The sequence below is a fragment of the Lycium barbarum genome, chromosome 12 (genome assembly GCF_019175385.1).
Source record: "Lycium barbarum isolate Lr01 chromosome 12, ASM1917538v2, whole genome shotgun sequence".
Classification (NCBI taxonomy): Eukaryota; Viridiplantae; Streptophyta; class Magnoliopsida; order Solanales; family Solanaceae; genus Lycium; species Lycium barbarum.
The window spans coordinates 37,802,831-37,819,008 of record NC_083348.1 but is presented as its reverse complement, the minus strand read 5'-3'; the positions used below and the strand labels follow the sequence as shown (position 1 = coordinate 37,819,008).

The following is a 16,178-nucleotide window of genomic DNA, read 5'->3' as shown; positions in this document are numbered from 1 at the left end:
AAGATGAGGTAATATTTTAGACATGTGGTAAGCTATTCTTTAGGTCATGGATGTGTCGATTTCTGCTCATTCTGCTCTTTCACTATCAACTTAATTAAGAGCATTCTCTTTGTTCCCTCTCAGTTGCTGCTAATCTTAGCTAAAAGATGGCATAATTAAATTACAATATATATTAGCATGTTGCCAAATTGAAGATAGAACATTATCTAAGTTAGATTGTGTTTGATAGACACACTAGGACGAATTTCGAAGTTCAATAGAAATAACACTTAGTTAAGATGTCAAAATAAAATAAAAAAAAGACAAGTTCAGGGTGCATATGCATTAAGCCAAACGCAAATGAGTACAACACAAGTACATACATATAGACTCTTCATAGTAAGTCATACTCCCACTGCTTGCAATTATTTTGCAGCTGCTAGCTCTTCCATATTTCAAATGAGTCTCTCTTCCACCATCAACATGACTCACTTTCTAAAGGACTCAAAATTATGTATCTTTAATGGTCCTAATCAAGTTCACCTTTCACGCACCAAGAGGCACCTCTTGTTATGCCAGCTTTCTATGGATCATCATCATCATCATGAAGCTGATCAGTCGTCGTCATGGCCATCCGTTAAATCATGTGATGCAAATTATGTTCCATTGACACCCATAAGTTTCTTGGAAAGAGCAGCAAATGTTTTCAGTGAAGGACTTCAGTTATCTATGGCCATCCTTCTAATTCTGTGATGTACACTTGGGAAGAGACCCATGATAGGTGTCTGAAGCTTGCTTCTGCTCTAGTTCATCACTTGGGTATTTCTCGTGGGGATGTGGTAAGATTTCATGTCAACTTCATCATCCTATTTAACAAGGTTACATGGTTATGAATTGTATGCTGTTGAGAGTGTTGACTTGTTTCTTAAAATAATTTGAGAAGAAATTCACTTGCCAGGTTAATTATTTCAAATTGGATTCAGCTTAATTATATACACTCACTGCCTTTATTTGTATGTGACTGTTATGTTAATGGTCCTTCAAATCAGGTATTAAGAAATCGGAAAAGGCCCAAATATGTCATCGAACTATCAGAAATGACTCATTTATGCCACTCGTTGAAAGTTTGGCTCAAATATGCCACTGCTGTTACCTTTTTGGCTCATCCATGCCATTATTCACTAACGGTGGTTTTAAAATACCAGATATGCCACGTGGCAAAAAATTATTGGTCCACGTCACTTAAATGAAAACCAGCCAAAATAAATCCTAATTTATCCAACGGAAAAGGCTCAAATATGCCATCGAACTATCAGAAATGGCTCATTTATGCCACTCGTTGAAAGTTTGGCTCAAATATGCCACTGCCGTTACCTTTTTGACACTCCGCAATTAAAAAAAAATGAAAAGTCAATAAAACTAAATTGTTCTTACGTTAAGCTATCCTTTTTCCTTTCAAAAGATGCATGTTAAGAAATAACATTTATTCCGCTTAATTTAATGAACCTTTTTATGAAATTGATATTGCAATAACCTTTTCATGTTAAACTTAACTATTTTATCCTAAATTATGTAAGCTATTAATTATCCCATATTTTGCAAAATATTTAATAATAAAAAAAGTGAGAAATATACTTTTGCAATTGTTTACTATTATTACTGTTTGGAGATTGTATTTTCGTTAACAATAGTTTTTTTCAAACATTTTCAGAATATATATATGAAAATAATCTTCTATAGTTTCTTTTTTAATATAATTTGAAATAAGTTTAACGGAAAAGGCTCAAATATGTAACGGCGGTGGCATATTTGAGCCAAACTTTCAACGAGTGGCATAAATGAGCCATTTCTGATAGTTCGATGGCATATTTGAGCCTTTTCTGTTGGTTTAATTAGGATTTATTTTGGCTGGTTTTCATTTAAGTGACGTGGACCAATAAATTTTTGCCACGTGGCATATCTGGTATTTTAAAACCACCGTTAGTGAATAATGGCATGGATGAGCCAAAAAGGTAACGACAGTGGCATATTTGAGCCAAACTTTCAACGAGTGGCATAAATGAGCCATTTCTGATAGTTCGATGGCATATTTGAGCCTTTTCCCTTAAGAAATTCAACTAATTTTATATAATGATTAAGAGATGTTATACTATAACAGGTTAAAATACACTACATAAATAAAAATTATACCTTTCCTTGTGTTCTGTAAGGGGATCTGAGTTTTGTGGGTTGTGAGATCATACGACGAATTATATTTCCACCCAAAAATTATTATTGTGTGACTCGCACGACTGACATTAGTTCTGAAGCTTCTTTTTGTCTCACAACAAAGTGAATCCAAAAGTATAAGATTTAGGTCTACTTTTTTGTGTACCAAAAAGAAACCTCACACAACTAATGTCAGTTGTGTGTAGCATATAATAAAGTTTTTTTTGTTAGAGCCAATCTTTTTGTTGTTGCAAGGGATTTGCTAGAGCTATGGCTGATTTAAGTACTTGTGCAGATTGCACACTGATTAGATATTAATCAGCTTTGGTACTTAATTAGGCTTGATTTTTATGGACTATGATCAATAGCCGCAGTTTTTGGACTATTAAAAGTCAATCTTTTTACCTGGCTGTTGTTAGCTTGATAGTATATGTCTTGCTCTACCTAATTAGAGCTTGAAAATGAGGCACCAATTTGTTCTAAATTTGAATTATGGATACAATTAGTAGTATCACTGAAGTGATTGTAAGAAGTTTGGTTGATGTGATTACGCGTTGTCACAAGTCCTCTACTTAATCAGTTTAATCATTAAGTACCTGAAAAACTCAGTGGTCCGACTAATTCGGGATCTCAACCAGCCTACCTCACTCCACAAGTCCTCTATTCATTTTGCTGGTGAGCCTAATTATAGTAATAACCAAGTTCTCCTTTTCAGATTTTAGAAGCAGTGCACTAAGTAAGAAGCTCTTATGTTTTCCACAATAACATGCTTGTACTAAAATGCTGTAACATTTGGCACCGCTTTTAGTTCAACCATACCTTCAGCGCAAATCCCTTTTCAGATGCTCTAAAGTATATAATATGGATCCCCTTCTTGTTTTTTTCACTCTTTTCGTTTTCAATTAACTTTTCTTATCTTATTATACCAATTTAATGACACAACTACTTAAATGATCCACCTCCTTTTTATAAATTTGAAATTCTTTTCTGTAGGTTGCAACAATAGCCCCTAATGTACCAGCAATACAAGAGCTGCATTTTGCAGTACCAATGGCCGGAACAGTTCTTTGTACATTAAACACACGTCTCGATTCAGCTATGATATCAACACTTCTGATGCATTCAGAAGCAAAGATCATATTTGTGGGTCAACGGTTTCTCCAACTTGCTCAAGAAGCCCTTTCTCTTCTTGCTAGCAAGAACAAGAAAACAAAAACACCTCTTCTTGTTGCAATAATCTCAGAAAAATCTAACAATTTCCCTCCTACTTGTGGGAACTCTAACATTTATGAATATGAAAGTCTCCTTGGAAGTGGGAATAGCAATTTTGCTATAAGGTGACCAGTAACTGAACTTGACCCTATAAGCATTAACTATACTTCTGGAACAACATCAAGACCCAAAGGAGTTGTTTACAGTCATAGAGGTGCATATCTCAATTCTATTGCAACATTTTTGCTTCATGAAATGACTTCACTGCCTATTTATCTTTGGACTGTTCCAACATTTCACTGCAATGGGTGGTGCCTGATTTGGGGTCTAGCAGCAGTAGGTGGCACTAATGTTTGTATCAGACGTGTATCTCCAAAAGAAATATTTGAAAGTATTTCACTGTACAAGGTGACACATATGGGTGGTGCACCTACTGTCTTGAACATGATAGTGAATACGCCGTCGTGCGACCGGAAGCCACTTCCACACCAGGTGAAGATTATGACAGGTGGTTCACCACCACCACCACAAATCCTTTCAAGAATGGAGGAGTTGGGGTTTGGAGTAAATCATTTATATGGACTAACAGAGACGTATGGTCCAGGTACAAGATAATTTTACATATGATTATTTAATGTGACAAAAATATGATTTCATAACTACTGTTATAGTGGATAAAATTTAGTGACATTACGTGAAACAAACTCTTCAGGTACATATCGCTTGTGGAAGCCTGAGTGGGATTCTTTGCCTTCAGATGAAACATTAACACTGAAAGCTAGACAAGGAGTGCAGCATCTTTGTATAGAGGAAGTCGATGTAAGAGATTCTGTAACCATGGAGAAGGTGCCCGCGGATGGTGTAACAATGGGAGAAGTTATGTTTAGAGGAAATACAGTAATGAGCGGATATTTAAAAGATGTAAAAGCAACAGAGGAAGCTTTTAGAGGTGGATGGTTTCATAGTGGTGATCTTGCTGTAAAACATCCTGATGGTTATATAGAAGTTAAGGATCGTTTGAAAGATATCGTAATCTCTGGTGGAGAGAATATAAGCACTGTTGACGTGGAAAGGGCTTTGTATAGGCATCCAGCTGTGCTTGAGGCAGCAGTAGTCGCTCGACCAGATAACCACTGGGGACAGACACCTTGTGCATTCGTGAAGTTGAAGGAGGGATTCAATCTAAGTGCACAAGAAATTATCAACTTCTGCAGGGATAATTTGCCTCATTACATGGCACCTCGGACAGTTATATTTCAGGATCTCCCAAAAACTTCAACTGGAAAGATACAGAAATTTATCCTAAGGGAGAAGGCCAAAGCCTTGGGCAGTCTTTTCCGAACGAAATGAAGCATTAGCACTGGGATGACTCTATGAAGGTCATTAGCTAAATAGTCAGTGTATCATTCTTCATGCTATTCAGTTCAATATTGTACATTGCTAGTAATAACTTTCATTTGTATATTTAAGTTTATATTCCAGCAAGAGAAATGCTCTGTTCCACAAACTGGGATATCCGGTCATTTAAAAAGTTCTTACAGGTAACCACCCCCCCCCCCCTCCCCCCCCATATGTGGAATTAGTAACCTGAAAATAAAGCAATCAACCTTCTATAACATGTTAAATTGCAATGCTAGTATAAATTTTGATTAAACTAACAATAAATATAAGTATAATCCAATAGACACTATATCTGACTTATTTCTATTTTATGTTCTACATTTTTTTTCCCCAGTCTTCAAAGTCTTCTGCTTTGGTCTACACATACTAGAATGTAATAACTCAATTTTTAAATAAGGGTTTAGTTGATAATTTAGCTAAAAGGAATTTAAAAGAAAAGAAATTCGTAATTAGAATTAAAGAGAAAATAGAAAAAGAAGAAATTTAGTGGGCCAAGCCAAAAAGGAAAAGGAAAAGGAAAAAAAAGAGAAAAAAAAGGGGAAACGTGCTAACGAAAGGAAAAAAAAAACCAGTGGGACAAAAGAAAAGAAAGAGAGAAAAAGAAAGGAAAAGAGAGGATAAAAATAAGAACTTTCATCTTAAATCATCAAAGTAATGACTCTAATCTTTTATTTAAGTTTATTACATAATTATGGGTGAATCTTTATGGTGAAAATATGGGGATATTTTGAGTAATAGAGAAAGTTTAGCTCTAGGGTTCTTCAACCAAAATCATTGATTTGAAAGGGCAAATAGCGTCGGATTTTAGACTTCTATATATCGTTGGAATCCTCTTGTTAAGGCCTTTCCGAAAACATAAGTCTTGTCGGGTTTTGAACACATTGACCAGAGGGCGTTTTCGTCCTTTAAGATTTGACTTTAACCGTTTAAGCCTCTAAAAATATAGAAGTGGTTTACCCTAACGGTTTTGACCATTCTAAATCCGTTTTTGTGTAGTTTGAGGCAATCCGGAGACTCGAGAACGCAGTTTTGATTTATTGGGAAGTGTGCTTGAATTGTGAATTTGAGGTAAGTGAGACTTTAAGCTTTGGGTACTTGCTTTTCAAAATCCGTTTTAAAAATATGTTTTGTCTGCCTGGTCCATGTGTTGAGGCGAGCGTGTGCTGGCAGAATCGGTGGTCCTTAAGGCCAACCACATATACTTTATTTTCAAATAATCCAAAACACTCTTTATAAATTATTTTGTGATGTGATATAGCTATGAGCCATGATATTAAGGCATTGTGTATGCTTTCCTTAGCATAGTGTATGTTTCTTGATGATATTGGGGCATTGTGTATGCTTCCCTTAGCATTGTGTATGCTTCCTGACATATTTGACACATTATGTATGTTGCCGTGGATTCATAGTGTTGGCTAATTCTTTAACTGCCACTTATGACGGTTCGTAGTGTAAATTGTGTTGAGATATATAATATATTTGATAAACAGTGTTTTGGACCTTGGTTGCTATTATATAATGATATATTCATGTGCATAATATTTTTGTGTGTTACACCTCGGAAATTTTTCCGTACTTGTGTGATGAGTAGAACAATGAAGGACTTGAGTGTATGGTGTTTTACTAAGTCGGGAATGGCTAATTTTGCATTTCTGGAAATAATAAAGTTGCAGAAAAATTTTCACCCAGTGGTCGTATATGGCACTATACGGCCCGTAAAGTGATTTACGGACCGTATAGTGCAATCGTCTTTCATTGCGTCAAAAATCTCAAGTTTCTGTTAAGTGTTGAAATGGTTAAAAATGACCCAGAATACGGCCCGTAAACTGGTTTACGGACCGTAAACCAGGTCGTAAACCACCAGGTCCCTCAGCCAAGACTTTCTGTAAATGGTGAAAATGATTAAAAACGACTTGGAGGACGGCCCGTAAACTGGTTTACGGACCGTAAACCCCAGTCGTAAAGTGCCATGACACTCAGCCAAACCTTCTGTTTTTGAATTGCTTAAACACGATCATGGAAGACGAACCGTAAACCACAATACGGTCCGTAAACTGCAGTTTACGACCACTGTTCACCCGACGAGAGTTCATTAAAGATCAGGTTTTGGGATTATTAAAAAGGGACCAAAGCTCACTTTATTTCATTATTCATCCATACACTTCAAGAAAAGCTCCAGAACTCTCCACATACTTCATCCATAGAAATTCAAAAGAATCCAAGGAACATCAAGGACAACAACACTGAACCTATGAAATCAAGTGCAAAAACACATCAAGGGATCATCTAAGTCAAGTAATTCCCAAGAAGGTGAAACTAGGGTTTTGTCTAAGTGAAACAATTCAACTTAAGGATTGTTCAACCACTATCCAAGGTAAGTTTCATGATTATTCCATGTTGTTTGAAGTATTGGAAAGCTTAGACACTTGAGATGTAGAGGAACATAGAAATAGGTCATTATTGAATGAATAGTGACATGAATGAATGATAGTGGAATTGAACTACGAATATTGGAGTGTTGTGAGTACAAATACGTTATAAATGATGTTTATATCATGAAACAAGCATTAAATGCAAGGATGAGTTAAAATCATTAAATAAGGGAAAATTGGAAGAAAATGGTGGATTTTGCTAAATGTACGTAAACGACGATTGTTGATTGCGATATTGTGAATAATGTTATGAATGTTGGGAGTTAATATACAACATGGAAAGTAGTATGAGCAAAGGAAGCGCTGTCCGACTTCTCCTAGAATTAGCGACGCGTTCTTGTAGTTAGTATGCTAATGTTGATATGAATTCTTTATGAAGGTAACGACGCGATATTGAAGGAGAACGAGTGAGCGATATCTTAGCTAAACGACCAAGGTATGTGAGGCTAGTCCCTTCTTCCTGATGGCATGAATCTTGTAGCACGAAATTCCTATTCTCTTCATGAGTTCTTATAGTCTGAAAGGCTAAGAGTCTAACTCCTTAATGTCTATATAAGATGAGGAATAGGATATGATGATGCTAGTATAATGATGATGTTAATTATCGCTTACACTCACCTTATGTACTAGTTCCTTCAAGGTGAGGCAGAGTATCAATAGTTGTTCCATAATGGAATCGGGGGATCACGACCTTACGTCACCCCGATAGAATAAAGTTGATCTTGAGCCTTATGCATGTATTACAATGACATAAGTATTTTATGATGAGTATATTATTATTATGAGCATTTTATGATAAGCATGACATGAGCATTTCACACCGTGCCTAGTTGGCCGGGCAGTCACCGCCAAGGCGGGCAGCTATACAGATACACCATGACCCTTTGGCATGGGCAGACACCACTAGTGGGCGGCATGAGATAGTACCCCGGACGCGGGAGGCCTGGACGCGGGCTAATATTATTGGTTATCACATCGTTCCGACATGGACGGGCAGCTTGCATATGATGCATATATGTTATGAGGATGAGTATGAGTAAGATGGCACGCATGGTTTCCTTTATGATTATCAGACAGATCCAGATATTTCACGTTGATGTTATCACTATGTTGTTGATGTTTTCTTTCATTGTTTCTGCTTCTCATACTCAGTACAACATTCGTACTGACGTCCCTTCTTCGGACGCTGTGTTCATGCCCACATGTAGACAGAGAGGAGAGCTTGGCCCAGATCCTCAGTAGCAGTCAGCTGGTTGAAAGCACTCCATTGTCCGGAGGTGCTTAGGATTATCCTTTTGGTATATATGTATATTTTGGGCACGACGGAGTCTTGTTCCGTCCATGTATATACAGTATGTTAGTAGAGGCTCGTAGATACGCAGTGTGGGTTAGATGGTCTCACAAGACGTTTTCATATGCGTGTATATTATTTTGATGGCCGAAAGGCAATTGTATATAAAGTATTTATGTTTGTTTAATTATGATTTTCCTACAACTGGTATGTAAATTGATAAAAGAATATTAAATGAGCTAGATAAGTAGTAGAGTGAGCGGTGCTCGGTAACTAGCTCCGGGTACCCGTCGCGGCCCCTAGTTGGGTCGTGACATTGTGCCTGTTGTGTGTTTGTATTTTCTAACACTTGTTCCAGGGGTATTTGAAGTGGCGCGTCGAGGATCTTACTGGTTATATTTATGTATAACTCACTCCTTACCTGTATGTCCATGCAGCTACTGTCATTGAGAACGAGGCTGGTAATTGAAGACTTCGTGAGTGGATTCCGTTGCTGAGGTGAGCCACCGCATTGTTCGTGGAGGCAGTCATTTCAACTTTATCTAGTTTATTTCTAGTTATTTCTTTTATTTTGGGTTTACATGCCCGACACTCAAACTCATGTAACTCTGTTAGATGTTCCATGGTCTTAGCGTGAGATGTGGGCTAGATATTTTTTTTATCTTAGCGTTAGTTGGTTTTCATAAATCGATTATGGATTTGGTTGGCGACTATTTCGCATTTTTATCGTTAATAACGTTGTTGGACCTGCACTTACTTTCTTTTAGTGCTTTTGTAAATGATTAAGAGTATGATATATGATTCGCCTGGCGGGTGGTGTTTGCTGGGTGCCAATCACGTCTAGCGGGTATTTTGGGACGTGACAAAGTTGGTATCAGAGCCTAGGCTTTAAGTCCGGTCATGGAGCAGTGTTTAGTAGAATCTTGTTCATGGGTATGTAGGTGCCCATACTTATGACCTTGAGGCTACTGGACATCTAGGAAGTTTTCCCTTCTTTCATTCCTTGTTCGTGCGTGAGTTGAATCAAGTTTAACCTTGTAATATTTATTTCGTAGATGGATAAGAAACACGCATCTTCATCTGCTAAACGTGGTGCTGGACAGAGTGCTACCCGCGGTGGTAGACAAGCTAGTGCTCATCAGACTAGAGCTCAGACTAGGACTCAGGCCACTCCTCAGCCTGAAGTTGTAAATGGGGTCAGCCCCGAGTTGCGTCAGAGCAAGTACAGGAACAAGTGGTTCAGAACACTCCACCGGTACCAGCTGCTGCCCCTACTATTACTATGCCCGCAGATATGGTGACCAGATTATTGAATGTGTTGGAGGCATTGGCGCCTAATCATGGTGGAATTCCAGGTCCTCAGGCTACTTCACAAGCACAAGTTCAAGTTCAGTTGAATGTTGCAGCTAATCAGACACCTCAATTGGCCCCTCAACAGGTTGTCCAGTCTGCAGGGCAATCTAAGGAGTTTAAGAATTTCATGGATCTTAAGCCACCAGAGTTTGATGTTTCACCAACTTCTATTGAACCTCAGAAGTTCATTGATCGTTGTGAAAAGATATTGACTACGTTGGGGCTGAAGGAGACTCGTGGTGTTGAATTTGCCATTTTCTTATTCTCAGGCTCTGCAGAGTCTTGGTGGATTTCGATTCAAAGAGGTGGACCAACAGGGTTACCACCTATTACTTGGTCAGAATTTTTAGCATTGTTTAAGGACAGGTTTATTCCATTAAGCAAGCAAGATGACATGAGACGTCAGTTCAATAATCTGCGGCAGGGAACTATGACCGTTACAGAATATGAGGCCAAGTTTACAGATTTATCCAGGTATGTACCTTATTTGGTAGAGGATCCGAGAGAGAAGGTGAGACGATTTGTGGATGGACTTGAGCATCGCTATCGTGGTCCTGTGGTACGAGATGTGCGATATGGTACCTATTCAGATGTAGTTGACACTGCTCTCCGTTATGAGTCCTATCTAGAGATAGACAAAGTTGAGCTTGAAAGCAAAAAGCCACGTAACACAAGTGAGTTTAGTGGTGCTCCATCTGGGGGCAAGAGTGGTTTTTATCGTGGGCAGTCCAGATCTACTCAGTCAGAATCAGTGGTGCAGTTTTCTAGTGGTTATTCCGCTAGACAGGGCCAGCAGCAAATGCAGAGGAAGGGTAATAGCTCATATCAGTCAGGTTATCATCCGAGGTGTTCTAACTGTGGTAGAAATCACAGTGGTGTTGCTTTGGGGCAGATGGGGCTTGTTTTACTTGTGGTGAAAAGGGGCATATTGCTAAATACTGTCCTAAAGGAAATTCTGGTGCTAGTCGAGCTACTACACAGCCGCGGGGAACTACTACAGCTACACAGGGTCAGATTCAGCCAGCTAGGACCACTCCACAGGGTGCTCGTGGACAGGGTAGATAGGGTGCACAGGTTGCTCAGCGAGGGGGGTGGACCATCGAGATTCTTTGCTATGACCAGACAGGATGTCGAGGCATCTAATGCAGTAGTCACAGGTATTATTACTGTTGGTTCTCATGGTGCATATGCTCTTATTGATCCGGTTCTACGTATTCGTATATATCTCTTTCTTTTGCTATATTCTTAGAACGGAGAGTTGAGTCTATTAATGTGCCGTATGTGGTAGAAACCCCAGTGGGGGGGGGGGGGGAGTATATTAGTGGATAGAGTTTATAGAGATTGTGTGATATCTGTTCAGGGCAGGGACACCGTAGTTGATCTATGTGTGTTACCGATGTCCGCTTTCAATGTGATTATGGGCATGGATTGGTTGGCATCATGTTATGCATCGGTTGATTTCTATGCTAAGCTTATACTTTTTAATTTTCCTGGAGAAATTTTAGTGTGGAAAGGCATGACTCCTGTGACTCAAGGAAAAATAATATCTTATGTAAAGGCACGCCGAATGATTAAACATGGGTGTTTGGGTTTTATTGTCACCGTTCATGATACTCGAGCGGAGAATGTTACTATTGATAGTGTTCCTGTTGTTCGCGAATTTGCGGATGTTTTTCCTGAAGATTTACCCGGCCTACCCCCGATGAGAGAAATCGAGTTCAGCATTGATTTAGTTCCAGGGACTCAACCTATCTCTATTCCTCCATATCGTATGGCTCCAGCTGAGTTGAGAGAACTGAAGGCTCAACTACAAGAGCTACTTGATAAGGGGTTCATTAGGCCTAGTGTATCGCCTTGGGGTGCACTTGTGTTATTTGTGAAGAAGAAAGATGGCACGATGAGAATGTGCATTGACTACAGACAACTGACCAAGGCGACTATCATGAATAAGTATCCATTGCCTTGTATTGATGATTTGTTTGATCAACTGCAGGGTGCTACTCATTTTTCCAAAAGCGAATTGAGATCAGGTTATCATCAGCTGAGAATCAAGACTGAGGACATCTCCAAGACAGCTTTTCGAACAAAATATGGGCACTTCGAATTTTTAGTGATGTCATTCGGGCTGACTAATGCCCCCGCAACATTTATGGACCTCATGAACAGGGTATTCAAGCCATACTTAGACCATGTTGTGATTGTGTTCATTGATGATATTTTGGTCTACTCTCGGAGTGAGGCTCAGCATGGACAACACTTGAGAATTGTGCTACGGACACTTAAGGAACGAAAGCTTTATGCCAAGTTCTCAAAATGTGAGTTCTGGTTGAGCACAGTTTCCTTTTTAGGACACGTGGTGTCCCGAGATGGGATTCAAGTTGATCCAAAGAAAATTAAAGCAGTTCGAGATTGTCCTCAACCCACTACTCCCCCAGAGATACGCAACTTCATGGGACTAGTTGGATATTACAGAAGGTTTGTGGAGGGTTTCTCGAAAATAGCTGCTCCATTGACACGTTTAACTCAGAAAGGTGTGGTATTCCAGTGGTCAGATGAATGTTCAGAAAGCTTTCAGAAATTAAAGACTGCATTGACTACGGCTCCGATTTTGACCTTACCTACTGATGAGGGTGGTTTCACCATTTATTGTGATGCATCTCGAGTCGGGTTGGGTTGTGTCTTGATGCAGAATGGTAAAGTGGTAGCTTATGCGTCTCGACAGCTAAAGAAAAATGAGAAGAATTATCCAACTCATGACTTAGAACTGGCCGCAGTTATATTTGCACTCAAGATCTGGCGTCACTATCTTTATGGTGAGTCGTGTGAAATCTATACTGATCACAAGAGTGTTCAATACATATTCAAGCAAAGAGATCTGAATTTGAGACAGCGACGGTGGTTAGAGTTACTTAAAGATTATGATCTTACTATTTTGTATCATCCTGGTAAGGCGAATGTGGTGGCAGACGCCTTAAGTAGAAAGTCTATGGGCAACTTGGCCCGATTTACTGCTGAAGAACGACCTATGGCTAAGGATATTCAGTCATTAGCCAACCGCGGAGTTCGGATTGATCATACAGTACAGGGCAGGTTACTTGCAGTTATGGTGACACAATCGTCCTTAGTGGGGCAGGTCAAGGCTTGCCAATGAAGATCCCCGTCTTGCTAGACTGCGAGATCGAGTGCAAAATGGGGGCGTTAAGTCATTCTCTATTGATGGCGAAGGCGTGTTACGTTGTCATGGTAGACTGTGTATTCCTATGGTGGGTAATGTGAAGCAACTAATTCTTGAAGAGGCTCATAGCTCGCGATACTCCATCCACTCAGGTGCTACGAAGATGTACCAAGACTTGCGTGGATTATATTGGTGGAAAGGTATGAAGGCTGATATTTTTAAACAGGTGACAAGTTGCTTAAATTGTCAGCAGGTCAAATATGAACATCAAAAACCCGACGGAGTAATGCAAAACTTGATTATCCTAGAGTGGAAGTGGGAAAGGATTACGATGGATTTCGTAGTTGGTTTGCTGAATACTTTCAAGAAACATGACTCAGTCTGGGTGATTGTGGATAGACTCACCAAATCCGCTCATTTTATACCAGTTCAGGTTACTCATACCGCAGAGCAGTTAGCAAATATTTACCTCCGTGAGATAGTACGACTTCATGGTGTGCCTCTTTTTATAATATCTGATCGAGGTGCACAATGTACTGCTGAGTTTTGGAAGTCTTTTCAGAAGTCGTTGGGTTCACAGGTCGAGTTGAGTACAACTTTTCATCTACAAACTGATGGACAGTCTGAGCGAGTTATTCAAATTTTAGAGGACATGCTTAGAGCTTGCGTGATTGATTTTGGTGGTCATTGGGATGATCAATTGCCTTTGGCAGAGTTTGCTTATAATAACAGCTACCAACCGAGTATACAGATGGCGCCGTTTGAGGCTCTATATGGTCGCAGGTGTCGTTTACCAGTTGGATGGTTCGAACCGGATGAAGCACAACTATTAGGTCCGGATCTAGTTCAGCAAGCCTTGGAAAAAGTTGCATTGATACGAGAACAGCGTCGGACAGCACAAAACAGACAAAAGTCCTATGCAGATAACAAAGTACGTGATATGGAGTTCATGAAGGGGGAAAAAGTCTTTCTAAAAGTATCCCCTATGAAAGGAGTTATGAGATTCGGTCGGAAAGGTAAGTTAACTCCCAGGTACATGGGTCCTTATGAGATTTTGGATCGAATTGGGTTGGTGGCATATAGACTTGCTTTACCTCCGAGATTGTCTGTTATTCATCCTGTATTTCACGTGTCTATGCTAAGACGATATGTTGGCGATGACAGCCATAAGATTCAACCAGAGGATGTGGAGCTCGATGAAAATTTGACTAATGATGAGGGTCCGATATCTATTCTTGATAGGCAAGTGCGACAATTGAGGTCGAAGAATGTAGCTTCAATCAAAGTGTTATGGCGTAATCATCCAACCAAGGAGGCTACTTGGGAGTCTGAGACGGATATGCGAGATAAATATCCTCAATTATTTGACGCGACAGGTATGATCTAGATCCGTTCGAGGACGAACGTTATTTGAAGTGGTGGAGAATGTAATAACCCAATTTTTAAATAAGGGTTTAGTTGGTAATTTTAGCTAAAAGGAATTTAAAAGAAAAGAAATTCGTAATTAGAATTAAAGAGAAAATAGAAAAAGAAGCAATTTAGTGGGCCAAGCCCAAAACGGAAAAGGAAAAGGAAAAAAAAAGGGAAACGTGCCAACGGAAGGAGAAAAAAAACCAGTGGGACAAAGGAAAAGAAAGGGAGAAATAGAAAGGAAAAGAGAGGATAAAAACAAGAACTTTCATCCCAAATCATCAAGGTAATGACTCTAATATTTTATTTAAGTTTATTACATAATTATGGGTGAATCTTTATGGTGAAAACATGGGGATATTTTGAGGAATTGAAAAAGTTTAGCTCTAGGGTTCTTCAACCAAAATCATTGATTTTAAAGGGCAAATAGCGTCGGATTTTAGACTTCTATATATCGTTGGAATCCTCTCGGTAAGGCCTTTCCGAAAACATAAGTCTTGTCGGGTTTTGAACACATTGACCAGAGGGCGTTTTCGTTCTTTAAAATTTGACTTTAACCGTGTAAGCCTCTAAAAATATAGAAGTGGTTTACCCTAAGGGTTTTGACCATTCTAAATCCGTTTTTGTGTAGTTTGAGGCAAACCGGAGACTTGAGAACGTAGTTTTGATTTATTGGAAAGTGTGCTTGAATTGTGAATTTGAGGTAAGTGAGACTTTAAGCTTTGGGTACTTGCTTTTCAAAACCCGTTTTAAAAATATGTTTTGTCTGCCTGGTCCATGTGTTGGGGCGAGCGTGTGCTTGGCAGAATCGGTGGTCCTTAAGGCCAACCGCATATACTTTATTTTCAAATAATCCAAAACACTCTTTATAAATTATTTTGTGATGTGATATAGCTGTGAGCCATGATATTGGGACATTGTGTATGCTTGCCTTAGCATTGTGTATGCTTCCCTTAGCACTGTGTATGCTTCTTGATTATATTTGGGCATTGTGTATGTTTCCCTTAGCATTGTGTATGCTTCTTGATAATATTAGGGCATTGTGTATGCTTCCCTTAGCATTGTGTATGCTTCCTGACATATTTGGCACATTATGTATGCTGCCGTGGATTCATAGTGTTGACTAATTCTTTAACTGCCACTTATGACGATTCGTAGTGTAAATTGAGTTGAGATATATAATATATTTGATAAACAGTGGTTTGGACCTTGGTTGCTATTATATAATGATATATTCATGTGCATAATATTTTTGTGCCTGTTGTGTGTTTGTATTTTCTAACACTTGTTCCAGGGGTATTTGAAGTGGCGGGTCGAGGATCTTACTGGGTTATATTTATGTATAACTCACTCCTTACCTGCATGTCCATGCAGACACTGTCGTTGAGAACGAGGCTGGTAATTGAAGACTTCGTGAGTGGATTCCGTTGCTGAGGTGAGCCATCGCATTGTTCGTGGAGGCAGCCATTTCAGTTTTATCTAGTTTATTTCTAGTTATTTCTTTTATTTTGGGTTTACATGCCCGACACTCAAACTCATGTAACTCTGTTAGATGCTCCATGGTCTTAGCGTGGGATGTGAGCTAGAGATTCTTTTTTATCTTAGCGTTGGTTGGTTTTCATAAATCGATTATGGATTTGGTTGGCGACTATTTCGCATTTTTATCATTAATAACGTTGTTGGACCTTCACTTATTTTCTTTTAGTGCTTTTGTAAA

The 16,178-nt window shown here is 39.1% G+C and overlaps 1 pseudogene; it reads left to right on the top strand.

The window, feature by feature from the left end:
• The first annotated feature begins 305 nt into the window (after positions 1-305).
• On the top strand, positions 306-4,953 carry LOC132623852 (butanoate--CoA ligase AAE1-like; annotated as a pseudogene).
• The last annotated feature ends 11,225 nt before the right edge of the window (positions 4,954-16,178 follow it).